This window comes from Balaenoptera physalus (genome assembly GCF_965194825.1).
Source record: "Balaenoptera physalus genome assembly, chromosome: 7".
NCBI lineage: Eukaryota > Metazoa > Chordata > Mammalia > Artiodactyla > Balaenopteridae > Balaenoptera > Balaenoptera physalus.
This window is the reverse complement of record NC_138886.1, coordinates 115,446,698-115,460,753: the sequence shown is the minus strand read 5'-3', so window position 1 is coordinate 115,460,753 and position 14,056 is coordinate 115,446,698. Positions and strand designations below refer to the sequence as shown.

Here is a 14,056-nt window from a genome sequence, read left to right as displayed (position 1 = left end):
GTGCTGAACTCTCTCAGCTTTTGCTTGTCTGTAAAGGTTTTAATTTCTCCATCAAATCTGAATGAGATCCTTGCTGGGTAGAGTAATCTTGGTTGTAGGTTTTTCTCCTTCATCACTTTAAGTATATCCTGCCACTCCCTTCTGGCTTGCAGAGTTTCTGCTGAAAGATCAGCTGTTAACCTTATGGGGATTCCCTTGTGTGTTATTTTTTGTTTTTCCCTTGCTGCTTTTAATATGTTTTCTTTATATTTTTGATAGTTTGATTAATATGTGTCTTGGCGTGTTTCTCCTTGGATTTATCCTGTATGGGACTCTCTGTGCTTCCAGGACTTGATTAACTACTTCCTTTCCCATATTAGGGAAATTTTCAACTATAATCTCTTCAAATATTTTCTCAGTCCCTTTCTTTTTCTCTTCTTCTTCTGGGACCCCTATAATTCGAATGTTGGTGCGTTTAATGTTGTCCCAGAGGTCTCTGAGACTGTCCTCAGTTCTTTTCATTCTTTTTTCTTTATTCTGCTCTGCAGTAGTTATTTCCAGTATTTTATCTTCCAGGTCACTTACCCATTCTTCTGCCTCAGTTATTCTGCTATTGATCCCATCTAGAGTATTTTTAATTTCATTTATTGTGTGTTTCATCGTTGCTTGGTTCCTCTTTAGTTCTTCTAAGTCCTTGTTAAATGTTTCTTGCATTTTGTCTATTCTATTTCCAAGATTTTGGATCATCCTTACTATCATTATTCTGAATTCTTTTTCAGGTAGACTACCTATTTCCTCTTCATTTGTTAGGTCTGGTGTGTTTTGACCCTGCTCCTTCATCTGCTGTGTGTTTTTCTGTCGTCTCATTTTGCTTATCTTACTGTGTCTGGGGTCTCCTTTTCACAGGCTGCAGGTTCGTAGTTCCCGTTGTTTTTGGTATCTGTCCCCAGTGGCTAAGGTTGGTTCAGTGGGTTGTGTAGGCTTCCCGGTGGAGGGAACTAGTGCCTGAGTTCTGGTGGATGAGGCTGGATCTTGTCTTTCTGGTGGGCACGTCCACGTCTGGTGGTGTATTTTGGGGTGTCTGTGGCCTTATTATGATTTTAGGCAGCCTCTCTGCTAATGGATGGGGCTGTGTTCCTGTCTTGCTAGTTGTTTGGCATAGGGTGTCCAGCACTGTAGCTTGCTGGTCATTGAGTGAAGCTGGATCTTGATGTTGAGATGGAGATCTCTGAGAGATTTTCGCCGTTTGGTATTACGTGGAGCTGGGAGGTCTCTTGTGGACCAGTGTCCTGAAGTTGGCTCTCCCACCTCAGAGGCACAGCCCTGATGCCTGGCTGGAGCACCAAGAGCCTTTCATCCACACGGCTCGGAATAAAAGGGAGAAAAAATAGAAAGAGAGAAAGAAAGAAAATAAAATAAAATAAAGATATTATAATAAAAAATAAGAAAAAAGTTATTAAGAAAGAAATTTTTTAATCTTTTAAAATAAAAAATAAGGAAAAAATTATTAAGAAAAAACTTATTAAGAAAAAAAATTTCTTAAGTATAAAAAAAAAAAAAAAAAAGAGCGGTCTGAACCCTAGGACAAATGGTGAAAGCAAAGCTATACAGACATTATCTCACCCAGAAGCATACACATTTACACTCACAAAAAAAGGAAAAGGGGAAAAATTAAAATATCGTGCTCCCATAGTCCACCTCCTGAATTTGGGATGATTCATTGTCTATTCAGGTATTCAACAGATGCAGGTACCTCAAGTTGTTTGTGAAGCTTTAATCCGCTGCTTCTGAGGCTGCTGGGAGAAATTTCCCTTTCTCTTTGTTCGTACAGCTCCCGGGTTTCAGCTTTGGATTTGGACCCGCCTCTGCGTGTAGGTCGCCTGAGGGCATCTCTTCTTCGCTCACACAGGATGGGGTTAAAGGAGCAGCTGCTTCGGGGGCTCTGGCTCACTCAGGCGGGGGGAGGGAGGGGTATGGATGCGGGGCGAGCCTGTGGCGGCAGAGGCCAGCGTGACGTTGCAGCAGCCCGAGGTGCGCCGTGTGTTCTCCCGGGGAAGTTGTCCCTGGATCACGGGAACCTGGCAGTGGCGGGCTGCACAGGCTCCCGGGAGGGGCGGTGTGGAGAGTGACCTGTGCTCGCACACAGACTTTTTGGTGGCGGCAGCAGCAGCCTTAGCGTCTCATGCCCGTCTCTGGGGTCTGCGCTGATAGCTGCGGCTCACGCCCGTCTCTGGAGCTCGTTTAGGCGGTGCTCTGAATCCCCTCTCCTTGCGCACAGCGAAACAAAGAGGCAAGAAAAAGTCTCTTGCCTCTTTGGCAGCTGCAGACTTTTTCCCGGACTCCCTCCCGGCTAGCTGTGGTGCGCTAACCCCTTCAGGCTGTGTTCACTCTGCCAACCCCAGTCCTCTCCCTGCATCCGACCTCCGAAGCCAGAGCCTCAGCTCCCAGCCCCCGGCTGCCCCGGCAGGTGAGCAGACAAGCCTCTCGGGCTGGTGAGTGCTGGTCTCACTGATCCTCTGTGCGGGAATCTCTCCGCTTTGCCCTCCGCACCCCTGTGGCTGCGCTCTCCTCCGTGACTCCGAAGCTTCCCCCCTCTGCCACCTGTAGTCTCTGCCCACGAAGGGGCTTCCTAGTGTGTGGAAACCTTTCCTCCTTCACAGCTCCCTCCCACTGGTGCAGGTCCTGTCCCTATTCTTTTGTCTCTGTTATTTCTTTTTTCTTTTGCCCTACCCAAGTACGTGGGGAGTTTCTTGCCTTTTGGGAGGTCTGACATCTTCTGCCAGCATTCAGTGGGTGTTCTGTAGGAGCAGTTCCACGTGTAGATGTATTTCTAATGTATCTGTGGGAAGGAAGGTGATCTCCACGTCTTACTCTTCCGCCATCTTTCCCAGACCCCCCCCCTTTGTATTATTGATGTCACAAATTATCTTTATACACTGTATGCCCAATAATATAGATTTATAATTATTTTTATGCCTTTGTTTTTTAAACCCTGTAGAAAATAAAAAGTTGGAGATACAAACCAAACTTACAATAATATTGATTTTTGTATCTACTCATTTTTTACACTTAACAAAGACATTTATTTCTGCTTATGAGTTTAAGTTATTTTCCAGTGTTGTTTCATTTCACCCTAAATGAATTCCTTCACTGTTTCTTGTAGAACAGGTCTAATGGTAACAAGCTCCCTGAGTTTTGTTTTGTTTTTTTTTAATCTGGTTATATCTTAATTTCTCCCTGATTCTTGGAGGACAGTTTTTCCGGATATAGAAGTCTTAGTTGATGACTTTTTTGTTTCAACATTACAAATGTATCATCCCACTGCCTTCTGGCCTCCCTGGATTCTGATGAGAGATCAGTTGATAATCTCATTGAGGATGATCCCTTGTATGTGTTAGTTCTTTCACTGCTTTTAAGATTCCCTCATTGTGACTTTCAGTAGTTTGATTATGGTGTGTTTCAGTGTAGATCTCTGACTTTCAAGTACTTGGATGTTTTCGAGGTTTTGGGATTTGAAGATTCATGTCTTTCTTCAAATTTGGGAAGTTTTCAGCCCTTAGTTCTTCCAATAATCTTCCTGCTCCTTTCTCTCTCTTCTCTTTTTGTTTGACTCCTGTAATCCATATGTTGGTTCACTTGATGGTGTCTTATAGGTCTCTTAGGCCTATTCCTTTTCTTCATTCTTTTTTTTTTTTTTTTTTCTGTTCCCCATACTGGATTTTGAGGGCATTGTATATCACATTTGACTATACTGCTTAGACCCATTTACTGTATGGTATCCCATCAGTCTGCTAGTTCTGAGTGGATACAAGAGTAAGAGAAGGATCTGCAACAAGTCCAGGATGCAGTGCAGGCTGCATTGCCATTTACAGATATAGTGATATTTGAGGTGCATATAGCAAATAGGAATGCTATATGGAGCCTCTGTCAAGTTCCAATAGGAGAGCACAATCCAGAACCCTAGTATTTTGGAGCAAAGCAAGGCTCTCTTCTGCAGACTACCATTCTCCCTTTGAGAAATAGCTTCGGGCTTGCTATTAAACCCTGGTCAAGATGGACCATAGATATCAAGAATTCATGCAAGCCAAGGCACCCGTATTGAACTGGGAGTTATCTGACTTACCAAGCTGTCAGGTTGGGCATGTCCAGCACAATTCATCTTCAAGTGGAATGGTGTTGGGATGGGGCTTGAGCACTAGAAAGGTTCATAAGGCTCTAGAAAGATGCATGAGCAGGTGTTTCAGATCCCTTTGACACCCATTTCTGCTGCATTGCCTTAGCTCTCCTTTAGCCTACTGAGGAATTCCTTATGACAGGTTAACAGAGGAGGACAAATATTGGCCTATGAGGAGAAATATTCCCAAGTATCAAGAGATACTTGCCCACTTTTCTGGTATAGAGGTGGCCAGAAGTACAGATCTACATGTATTCATGGTCAGTGTCTAATGGTTTGGCTGGTTCACCAGGGGGATTGTAAAGAACAAGATTGAAAAATCAGTGTCAAGGAAATCTGGGGAACAAGTATTTAACTAGACCTCTGAGAATAGGCACAGAACAGGAGGATATTATTGTCCCATGTGAATGTTCACCAAAGGGCATCCACTGCAGAGGATGTTTCAATAATCAGGTGGGCAAATTGACACATTCTATGGATCATAGAACTTATGGATTGGTTGGCCTTTTTCTTCAGGCATCCTTGTTCTTACTTAATGGAAATAGATATAAAGCAGCCATGGTGTCGGAGGGAGGCTTCGCATAGACTCAGCAACATGGACTTCCTCTGATCAGTTGGGCACCACCACTCTGACTTCCTAACATATCAAGAACAAAATCTTATGCAGACCTCTTGGTATGACACCCTTCTCTGGGCAGCCCAGCCTGCCACCTGGTAACAGGTTGATTACATTGTGTACCTCTTTTATAAGGAAGGGGAAGCAATTTGTCATCACTCAAATAGACATATATTCTGTATATAGATTTGCCTTCCTTGCCTGTAAATGTTTCTGGCTATCTCTGGATATAATGTGTTATTTACTCTCATGGTGTTGTTTATGTGTTGAACTGTGTTCCCCTCAAAATTCTCTTGAAGTCCTAACCCCCAAAATGTGATCTTATTTGGTAATAGGGTTATTGCAGATGTAATTAGGTAAGCTAAGATGAGGTCATTAGGGTGGGACCTGACCCAGTATGACTGGTGTCCTTATAAAAGGGGAAATTTGGACTCAGGCGTGCATACACATGCTTCTCATCCCCAAAACTTTGAGATCTGCTCGTTAGAGATCTTATTTACCAAAGGAGGAGTATGCCCCCAAAGGACATAGCAATAGTTTCACTGATTTGGAAATTAAGGCTTCCACCTGCCCATCCTGGGCTTCTCATGCCACTAAACAGGCAAAGTGTTTTGCTCTTTGGTTGAAATGACTGGTCTTGATTACCAAGGTAAAATTGGATTGTTATTATACAGTGAGAGCAGAAAGGATTATGCCTGCAGACCAGGGAATTCTCTGGGCTATCTCTTATTCTGACCACATTCACTATTAAAACTTATTGAAAATTAGGGACTTCCCTGGCACCCTAGTGGTTAAGACTCTGTGCTTCCAATGCAGGGGGCTCAGGTTCTATCCCTGGTCAGGGAAGTGAGATCCCACATGCTGCACACGGCCAAAAAAAAAAAAAAATTAAAAATTAACAACAACAACAAAAAGGCAACAGATCTGATGATCAGATCTTCAGCTAAAGAACCCAATAGGTTGATGTTTGGATTGAAGGCTAAGGTAACATGAAATTGGTTGTGGAAGAAGGAATTATAAATACCAACTGCAAACTCATGATCAGTTACAAAAGTAACAACTATAGCAAATATGCATATTTTCTTCATTGATGTCTGTGTGTTCTCTCTCTTTCTGTCTTCACCTTTCACCTTATTAGTCTAAACTGTTTATAGTAGATAAAGTTTCAATTTCAGGTTTCAGGTCAGACTGTACTTAATTTTAAGGATAATTAATATTTCCTAGTAATGAATATCATGAGTGTTGCCCAGAGAGGGATACAGTGAATATACAATGATTTTCTGTCTCACCATTTTAGGTAGAAGCTAACAGCATCTTTGCTTGTTTGAAGAATAGCTATATATTGTTAGATGAAAGCATAAAGTTGTTATTGCTGAATGGAAGGTCGACTACGTCTAGAAGGATGGACACAGATGCAGAATAGCCAAGGGTGGGCTGTGCTAGTTTATAAGATACTTCAGCTTCTAACCCCCTTGTGTCAGTCAGGTTTATCTGGAGAAACAAAAACAATATTTGTAAAGCGATTTATCATAAGAACTTGGTTCACATGATTATAGAAGCTGAGAAGTCCTATGCTCTGTTGTCTGTAGGCTGGAGGCCCAAGAAGGCTGGGGGGTAGTTCCAGTCTCAGTCTGAAGGCCTGAGAATGAAGAGAGCTGATGGTGTAAGTCTCAGCCTGAGGCCAGGAGAAGACACATGTCTAAGCTCAAGAGGTCAGGCAGAGAGAGTGAATTCTCCCTTTCTTCACCTTTTTGTTCCAGTTAGGCCCTCAACAGATTGGATGATGTCCACCCATATTAGGGAGGGCCATCTGCTTTACTCAGTCTGTCGACTCAAATACAGTCTCATCTGGAAACACCCTCACAGGCACACCCAGAAATAATGTTTAACCAAGCATCTGAGTACCCCGTGGCCTTGTCAAGGTGACTTTTGAAAGTAACTATCAGTCACGCACACCCTTATATATTCTGCTTTGTGATGTTGGAGATGAAACTCTTCAAGCCATGTTTCTGTTGATGGACAGTTGAGTTGTTTCCATCTTTTGGCTATTGTGAATAATACTGCAGTGAACATTGGTGTGGAAGTATCTCAGTCCCGGCTTTCAGTTCTCTTGGATATATACCTAGGAGTTATCAACCAGGCCATGTGATACCCTTTATTAAACTTTTGAGCAACCCCCAAACCATTTTCCACAGCACCATCTTACGTTCCAACTACAAGTGCACTGGGGTTTCAGTTTCTTCACACCTGTGCTAACACTTATCTTCCTTTTCTGTTTGTTTCTGTTTTTTACGATAGCCATCCTAACTGGATGTGAAGTGGTATTTCATTGTGGTCATAATTTGCATTTCTCTAATAACTAATGATTTTGAAAGTCTTTTCATGTACTTATTGACAATCTGTATATCTTCTTTGCAAAATTGTCTATTCAAGCCCTTTGTCCATATTTGAATTGGGTTGTTTGTTTTCTGTTGTTGAGTTGTAGGAGTTCTTTATATATTCTGAATATTGAACACTTATCAGATATATGATTTCAAACATTTTTCCCATTCTGTGGATTGTCTTTTCATTCTCTTGATAGTGTCTTTTTTTTTTTTTTTTGGCTGTGTTGGGTCTTCATTTCTGTGCGAGGACTTTCTCCAGTTGCGGCGAGCGGGAGCCACTCTTCATCGCGATGCGCGGGCCTCTCACTGTCGTGGCCTCTACCGTTGCAGAGAACAGGCTCCAGATGCACAGGCTCAGTAGTTGTGGCTCATGGGCCTAGCTGCTTCGTGGCATGTGGGATCTTCCCAGACCAGGGCTCGAACCCATGTCCCCTGCATTGGCAGGTAGATTCTTAACCACTGTGCCACCACAGAAGCCCTGATAGTGTCTTTTGATACACAAAGGTTTTTAATTTTGATGAAGTCAAATTTATCGAGTTTTTCTTTTGTTGCCTGTTCTTTTGGTGTGATATCCAAGAAATTATTGCCAAGTTGAATGTTATTAAGATTTTGCAGAGTTATCTTTTATGAGTTTTAAAGTTTTAGCTCTTAAGTCTGGATTTGATTTATCAAAGATTGAACTTTTGGGCTTCCCTGGTGGTGCAGTGGTTGAGAGTCTGCCTGCTAATGCAGGGGACACGGGTTCGAGCCCTGGTCCATGAAAGATCCCACATGCCACGGAGCAAGTAAGCCCGTGTGCCACAACTACTGAGCCTGCGCGTCTGGAGCCTGTGCTCCGCAACAAGAGAGGCCGCGATAGTGAGAGGCCCGCGCATCGCGATGAAGAGTGGCCCCTGCTTGCCGCAACTGGAGAAAGCCCTCGCACAGAAACGAAGACCCAACACAGCCAAAAATAAATAAATAAATAAATTTATAAACAAAAAAAAAAGATTGAACTTTTGTGTGTTGTGTAAGAGAATGGTCAGATTTATTCTTTTGCATGTGGATATTCAGGTTTTGTTCCACCATTTTTTGAAAAGAATATCCTTTCCTCCCACTGAATGGTCTTGGTATCATTGTAAAAAATCATTTGCCCATACATACAAGAATTTATTTCTGGGCTCTGTATTTGATTCAGTTTGTCTGTATTTTTGTCTTTAAGCCACAAAAATACTCTGGCGATTACTATAGCTTTGGGATAATTTTTAAAATGTGGAAGTGTGCGTCCTCCAACTTTGTTCTTCTTTTTCAAGATTGTTTTGACTATTTCAGGTCCCTTGACATTCCGTATGATTTTTAGGATGGAGTTTTCTATTTCTGCAAAAAGTTGCCATTTGGATTTTGATAGGATTATCTTGAATCTGTTGATAGATTTTCATCTTAACAGTATTAAGTCTTCCAGCAAATGGGATATCTTTCTATTTATTTATATCTTCTTTAATTTCTTTCATCAGTGTTGTATAGTTACCAGTGTAAAAATGTTTAGCCTCCTTGGTTAAATTTATTTCTAAGTATTTTTTCATTTTTATGCCATTGTAAATGGAATTGTTTTATTAAATTCCTTTCCAATTGTTCATTGCCAATGTATAGAAATGCAACTAATTTTTGTGTGTTGAATTTGTATCCTGTAACTTTGCTGAATTCTTTTATTAGCTCTAACAGTCTTTTTGTTTAATCTTTAGAATTTCTACATATAAGATCATGTCATCTGCAAACAGAGATCATTTTACTTCTTCCCTTCCAATCTGGATGCCTCTTATTTATTTGCTTACCTAATTGCAATGCTAGAATTTCCAGTAAAATGTTGAATAGCAGTGGTTAAAGTGAGCATCCTTGTCTTGTTCCTGATATTAGAGAGAAATCTTTCAGTCTTTCAATCTTAAGTATGAAATTAGGTATGGATTTTTCATTAAGAGGGCATTGAGGAACTGCTGTCTATTCCTAATTTGTTGAATGTTTTTATCATGAAATTGTGTTGGATTTTGTCAGATGTCTTTGCTGTGTCAATTGAGATGATCGTGTGGTGTTTTCCCTTTTTTCTCTTGATGTGATGTACTACACTGATTTTTTTATGCTGAGCCACCCTTGCATTCCTGGGATAAATCCCACTTAGTCATGATGTATAATCCTTTTACTATGCCATTGGATTCAGTTTTTTAGTATTTTTGCATCTATATACATAGGGAATCTGTAATTTTACTTTCTCATTATAACTTTGTCTGGCTTGGTTTTCAGGGTAATGCTGACCTCATAAAATGTGTTAGCAAGTGGCCCTTTCTCTTCTATTTTTTGGAAGAGTTTGGAAGGGATTGGTATTAATTCTTTAAATGTTTGGAAGAATCCAACAGTGAAGCCATCTGCTTTAATGTGCAGATCCCTATTGACATATGATTTTGTGCATCTTTTCATATTCTTATTTTGCATCCGTATATTGTCTTTAGTGTAGTGTCTGTACAGATGTTTTCCTCATTTTTATTTGAGTTATTTTCTCATTTCTGAGTTTTAAGAGTTCTTTGTATATTTTGGATAAATTCCTTTATCAGATATATCTTTTAAAAAATTTTTATTGGAGTATAGTTGATTTACAATGTTGTGTTAGTTTCAGGTGTACAGCAAAGTGAATCAGTTATACGTATATCCACCTTTTTTCCGATTCTTTTCCTATATAGGCCATAGCAGACTACTGAGTAGAGTTCCCTGTGCTATACAGCAGGTTCTTATTAGTTATCTATTTTATATATAGTAGTGTGTATATGTCAATCCCAGTATCCCAATATTATCCCTCTCTTCCTTTATCCCCTGGTAACCATAAGTTTGTTTTCTACATCTGTGACTCTGCCTCTATTTTGTAAATAAGTTCATTTGTACTATCAGATATATCTTTTGAAAATAATTCCTCCCCATCTGTGGCTTGTATTCTCATTTTCCTGACAATATATTTTGCACAGCAGAAGTTTTTGATTTTAATGAATTCCAGCTTATCAATCGTTTCTCTCATAGATCATGCCTTTGGTGTTGTAACTAAATTGTCACCCCCATATTCAAGTTTATCTAGGGTTTCTCCAGTGTATAGGTCTTTTACATCCTTGGTTAAGTTTATTCCTAGTATTTTAGTTCTTTTTTTTTAATGTGATTTTATTTTATTAAAAAATTTTTTTAAATACATCTTTACTGGAGTATAATTGCTTCACAATACTGTGTTAGTTTCTGTTGTACAACAAAGCAAATCAGCCATATGCATACATATGTCCCCATGTCCCCTCCCTCTTGTGGGATTCGTTGTTACTTTCTGTTTCTGATATGTTATTGTTAGTGTAAGAAAATGCAACAGATTACTGTATATTAATCTTGTATCTTGCTACATTTCTGGATTCATTTACTAGTTCTAATAGTTTTTGTGAGGAGATGTTAGGGTTCTCCATATAGAATATCATGTCATCTGCAGATAGTTACAGTTTTACCTCTTCCCTTCCAATTTGGATACATTTTATTTCTTTTTCTTGACTGATTTCTGTGATTAGGACTTCCAATACTATGTTGAATAAACATGGTGAGAGTGGGCATCCTTGTCCTGTTCCTGATTTAGTGGGATTTTCAGATTTTCACCACTGAGTATTCATTTGGCTGGAGGTTTGCAGTAAATAACTTGTATTATGTTGAGATATTTCCCCCCTATACCCACGTTGGTGAGAGTTTTTGTCATGAATGGATGTTAAATTTTGTCAAATGCTTTTTGTGCATCTGTTGAGAGGATCATGTGTTTTTATGTCTTTCCTTTTGTTAATGTGGTGTATCACATTGATTGATTTGCATATGTTGAATCATCCTTGTGCCCCTGGAATGAATCCACCTTGATCATGGTGTATGATCCTTTTTATGTTAGATTAAGTTTGCTAATAGTTTGTTGAGGATTTTGCATCTATATTCATCAAAGATATTGGCCTGTAATTTTCTTTTTTGGTAGTGTCTTTGTCTGATTTTGGTATCAGGCTGATGGTGGCTTCACAGAATGAATTTGGGAGTGTTCCCTCCTCTTCAATTTTTGTAATAATTTGAGAAGGATAGGTTTAAGTTCTGCTTTGTATCTTTGGTAGAATTCCCTAGTGAAACCTTCCAGTCCTGGACTTCTGTTTGGAGGGAGTTTTTTAAAATTACAGATTGTATTTCACTTCCAGTGATCAGTCTATTCATATTATATGTTTCATCTTGACTCAGTTTTGGCAGGCTGTATATTTCTAGAAACTTCTCCATTTCTTCCAAGTTGTCCAATTTGTTGGCATATAACTGTTCATAGTATTCTCTTTTGATTTTATGTATTTCTGTGGTATTCATTGTTGTTTCTCCTCTTTCATTTCTTATTTTATTTGAGTCCTCCCTCTTTTCTTCTGGGTGAGCCTGGCTAGAGGTTTGTCAATTTTGTTTACCTTTTCAAAAAGCCAGCTCTTTGTTTTACTGATCTTTTCTATTGTTTTTCTGGAACTGTATTTAATTTAATTCCTCTCTGATCTTTATTATTTCCTCCCTTCTGCTGACTTTGGGTTTTGTTTTTCTTTTTCTATTCTTTCAGGTGGTAAATTAGGTTGCTTATTTCGGGTTTTTCTTGTTCAGTGAGGAAGGCCGGTATTGCTGTGAACTTCCCTCATTGAACTTCTTTTGCTGCATCCCATAGATTTTGTAAGGTTATATTTCCATTTTTTTTGTCTTGAGGTATTTTCTGATTTATTCTTTGATTTCATCATTGACCCATAGGTTTTTTAGTAGCATGTTTTTTGCTCTCCATGTTCCTTCTTTTCTCATTTTTCTTTCTGTGATCGATTTCTAGTTTCATACTGTTGTAGTCAAAAAAGATAATAATCTTGAAATAATCTTGAAATAATTTCTATCCTCTTAAATTTGTTGAGGTTTGTTTTGTGGCCTAGTATGTGGTCTATGCTAAAGAACATTCCATGCAGACTTGAAAAACATGCATATTCTGTTTTTTCTTTGTGGTTTTTTTTTTAAATTGGATGTAGTGTCCTGTAGATATCAATTAAGTCCAACTGTATTGTATCATTTAGGACCTCTGTTGCCTTTTTGATTTTCTATCTAGATGATCTATACATTGATGTCAGTGGGGTGCTAATTGGTCTCCTAATATTACTATATTCCTGACAATATCTCCCTTTCTCTGATAATATTTGTTTTATATATTTAAGTCCTCCCATGTTGGGTGCATGTATGTTAGCAAGTATAATATCCTCTTCTTGTATTGATCCCATATCATTACATAATATTCTTCTTTTTTATTTTTTTGTTTTGTTTTTTTAATTGATTTTTATTGGAATATAGTTCTTTTTTTCTTTATGACCTTTTCTTAAAGTCTGTCTTGTCTGATATGAGTATTGCTACCACTGCTTTCTTGTTGTTTCCATTTGCATGAAATAAGTTTTTCCATTCCTCACTTTCCATCTGTGTGTGTCTTTTGCCCTGAAGTTAGTCTCTTGTAGGCAGCCTATTGTAGGCTCTTGTTTTGTTATCCAACCTGCCACTTTAAGTCTTTTGATCAGAGCATTTAGCCTTTTGACATTTAAAGTAATTATTGGTAGGTATGTATTTATTGCCATTTTAATCTTTGTTTTCCAGTTGTTTTTGTAGTTCTTTTTTGTTCATTCCTTCCTCTTTTTGTTTTTCCTTTTGTGGTTTAATGATTTTCTTTTGTACTATGCTTGAGTTCTTTTCTTTTTGGTTTTTATGAATCTTTTGTATCTTTTTGATTTGAGGTTATGATGGAGTTCAAGTATGTTGACCCATAATTATATCTACTTGCTTTAAACTGATAGTCATATATGTTCAAACACATTCTAAAAGATCTACATTATTATACTTCCCTCCCCCATATTTTGTGATTTTGATGTCCTATTTTATATCTTCACACTTATCCTTTTGCTGTTAATTGTGGTTATAATCACATTTACAAAATATTTTTGATCTTCATTCCTTTTATATATTTACCTTTCCTGTTGTGTTTTTCCCTTTCCTATAGATTCTTCTTTTCAATTTAGAGAAAACCCTTCAATATTTCTTTTAGGGTAGATATAGTATTGCTGAATTATTTTATTTTTTGCTTGTCTGAGAAATTCTTTATCTCTCCTTCTATTCTAAATGATAAATCTTTCTGGGTAGAGTATCCTAGGCTTCAGATTTTTTCCCTTTCAGGACTTTGAATATATCATGCCACTCCCTTCTGGCCTGCAGACTTTCTGCAGAGAAACAGCTGATGGCCATATGAAGGTTCCCTTGTAATTGACTCTTTATCTCTTGCTGACTTTAGAATTCTCTCTTTATCTTAAACTTTTGCCATTTTAATTATGACATGTCTTGATGTGGGTGTGTTTAGGTTCATCTTTTGGGACCCTCTCTGCTTCCTGTATTTGGACATGTTTCCTTCTTTTGGTTTGGGAAGTTTTAAGCCATAATTTCTTCAAATATATTTTCAATCCCCTTCTCTCTGTCCTACTTCTGGAACTCCTATTATGCTTTGTATTATTCCATAGATCTTATATGTTGCTTTTTTTTTTTATTGGTCTTTCTGTCTGCTCTTCTGATTGGGTGTTTTCCATTATTCTATCTTCCAAATTACTTATTTGTTCTGTGTCATTTAGTTTGCTTTTTATTGCTTCTAGGTTGGTTTTTATCTCGGAAATTGAACTAATTTTGCTTGGTTCATCTTTGTAGTTTTTAGTTTCTTGTCACTGTGATCCACATTTCTATCAATAATCTTTCTTAAATCCTTTAGCATTTTTATTACCTCCTTTTCAATTTGGGATCTAGTAGACTGATGAGGTCTTTTTCATTATTCTTTCGGGGATTTCTCTTGTTCTTTCA

General features: G+C 38.5%; 1 long non-coding RNA gene across 2 annotated transcripts in view; it reads left to right on the top strand.

Annotated features, from left to right (window-relative positions):
• Window positions 1-14,056, top strand: part of LOC309664095 — a 123,436-nt gene that overhangs the window by 58,263 nt on the left and 51,117 nt on the right. The window lies entirely within an intron of this gene.